At 38.9% G+C, this 2,689-nt stretch overlaps 1 non-coding gene across 1 annotated transcript; it reads right to left on the bottom strand.

The window, feature by feature from the left end:
• Window positions 1–1,382: 1,382 nt before the first annotated feature.
• Window positions 1,383–1,490, bottom strand: LOC130971974 (small nucleolar RNA R71). The gene has a single exon (XR_009083181.1). It is a non-coding gene; the product is annotated as a small nucleolar RNA R71 (small nucleolar RNA).
• Between the last annotated feature and the right edge of the window lie 1,199 nt (window positions 1,491–2,689).

Raw genomic sequence — 2,689 nt, 5'->3', positions numbered from 1 at the left:
AATTACACAGAAAAAGCTGAGCATTCAAAAATGCCCAGTGAAGAAGGCAGACTGGCGTTTAAACGCCAGCCAGGGCACCTGGTTGGGCGTTTAACGCCCAAAGAGGTAGCATTTTGGGCGTTTAACGCCAGGATGGTGCTAGGGGGAAGATTTTGTTTTCAAATCAATTTTCTTAGTTTTTCAAAATCAAATCTTTTTCAAATCAAATCTTTTCAATCAAATGTTTTCAAAATCAATTTCTTTCCTTTTTAAAAGATACTTACTAACAATTAATGATTTGATTGAACATCTCAAAAATTGTTGCCTTTTCTGTTGAGGAAGGTTTTATGTTTGAATCATATCTTTTCTTGTTAGGCAAGTCATTAATTTTTAAAATCATATCTTTTCAAAGTGTTTTCAAATCATATCTTTTAAAATTGTTTTCAAATCATATCTTCTCAATCACATCTTTTTAAAACCATAACTTTTCAATTAAATCTTTTTAACCACATCTTTTTCAAATTAGTTTTCAATCAAATCTTTTTAATTTCTAATTTCAAAATCTTTTTCAAAAATCACTTGATTTCTTTTCCACTTTGATTTTCGAAAATCAATTAATGTTTTTCAAAAATGTTTTCAAAATATTTTAATGAATTTTCGAAAATTCTCTTCCCTCCTTCCCACATCCTTCCATTTATGGAGTACCACTCCTTCTAAATGCACAATTCGAACCTTATCTAAGTAAAGTTCGAATTCTTCTTCTCCTTCTTCTTTCTATTTCTCTTTTCCTCTGACATTTCAAGGAATCTCTATACTGTGACATAGAGGATTCCACACTTTCTGTTTCTCTTCTCTTTCATATGAGCAGGAGCAGAGACAAAGGCATTCTTGTTGAAGCTGACCCTGAACCTGAGAGGACCTTGAAGCGAAAGCTAAGAGAAGCCAAGGCACAACTCCCTTTAGAGGACCTGACCGAATTCTTCAGGGAAGAAGAACACATGGCAGCCGAAAACAACAACAATGCAAACAATGCAAGGAAGGTGCTTGGTGACTTTACTACACCTACTCCTGATTTCTATGGGAGAAGCATCTCTATCCCTGCCATTGGAGCAAACAACTTTGAGCTTAAGCCTCAATTAGTTTCTCTAATGCAACAGAATTGCAAGTTTCATGGACTTCCAATGGAAGATCCTCATCAGTTTTTAGCTGAGTTCTTGCAAATCTGTGACACAGTCAAGACTAATGGGGTTAACCCTGAGGTCTACAGACTGATGCTATTCCCTTTTGCTGTAAGAGACAGAGCTAGAATATGGTTGGATTCTCAACCTAAAGAAAGCCTGGACTCTTGGGAAAAGCTAGTCAATGCCTTCTTGGCAAAGTTCTTTCCACCACAAAGATGGAGTAAGCTTAGAGTGGAAGTCCAAACCTTCAGACAGAAGGATGGAGAATCCCTCTATGAAGCTTGGGAAAGATACAAACAATTAATCAGAAGATGTCCCTCAGACATGCTTTCTGAATGGAGCATCATAGGTATCTTCTATGATGGTCTCTCTGAACTATCCAGATGTCTTTGGATAGCTCTGCTGGAGGATCTCTTCATCTGAAGAAGACGCCTGCAGAAGCTCAAGAATTGATTGAAATGGTTGCAAATAACCAATTCATGTACACTTCTGAAAGGAATCCTGTGAACAATGGGACTAGTCAGAAGAAGGAGTTCTTGAGATTGACACTCTGAATGCCATATTGGCTCAGAACAAGATATTGACTCAACAAGTCAATTTGATTTCTCAAAGTCTGTCTAGAATGCAAAATGCACCAAACAGTACTAAGGATGCTTCATCTGAAGAAGAAGCTTATGATCCTGAGAACCCTTCCATGGAAGAGGTGAATTACCTAGGAGAACCCTATGGAAAACCTATAATTCTTCATGGAGAAATCACCCAAATCTCTCATGGAAGAATCAAGAGAGACCTCAACAAGGTTTCAATAATAATGGTGGAAAAACAGGTTTAACAATGGTAAACCTTTTCCATCATCTTCTCAGCAACAGACAGAGAGTTCTAAACAGAATACTTCTGACTTAGCAACAATGGTCTGATCTAATAAAGACCACTCAAAGTTTCATGAATGAAACAAGGTCCTCCATCAGAAATTTGGAAGGACAAGTGGGTCAGCTGAGCAAGAAAGTTACTGAACTCCCTCCTAGCACTCTCCCAAGTAATACAGAAGAAAATCCAAAAGGAGAGTGCAAAGCCATAGACATGGCCGAATATGGAGAGGAAAGAAAGGAGGAGGACGCCACTGAGGAAGACCTCAGTGGGCGTGTACCAATCTCCTCTGAGTTCCTCAATGAGGAACAATGGGAATCTGAGGCTCCAAATGAGACCATAGAGATTCCATTGGACTTACTTCTGCCATTCATGAGCTCTGATGAGTATTCTTCCTCTGAAGAGGATGAGTATGTCACTGAAGAGCAAGTTGCTAAATACCTTGGAGCAATCATGAAACTGAATGACAAGTTATTTGGAAATGAGACTTGGGAGGATGAACCACCCTTGCTCACCAAAGACTGAATGACTTGTCTAGGCAGAAACTGCCTCAAAAGAGGCAAGATCCTGGGAAGTTTTCTATACCTTGTACCATAGGCACCATGACCTTCAAGAAGGCCTTGTGTGACTTGGGTCAAGTGTAAACCTCATGCCCCTCTCTG

The sequence above is a fragment of the Arachis stenosperma genome, chromosome 3 (genome assembly GCF_014773155.1).
Source record: "Arachis stenosperma cultivar V10309 chromosome 3, arast.V10309.gnm1.PFL2, whole genome shotgun sequence".
NCBI lineage: Eukaryota > Viridiplantae > Streptophyta > Magnoliopsida > Fabales > Fabaceae > Arachis > Arachis stenosperma.
This window is presented reverse-complemented; position numbering and strand designations above follow the sequence as displayed.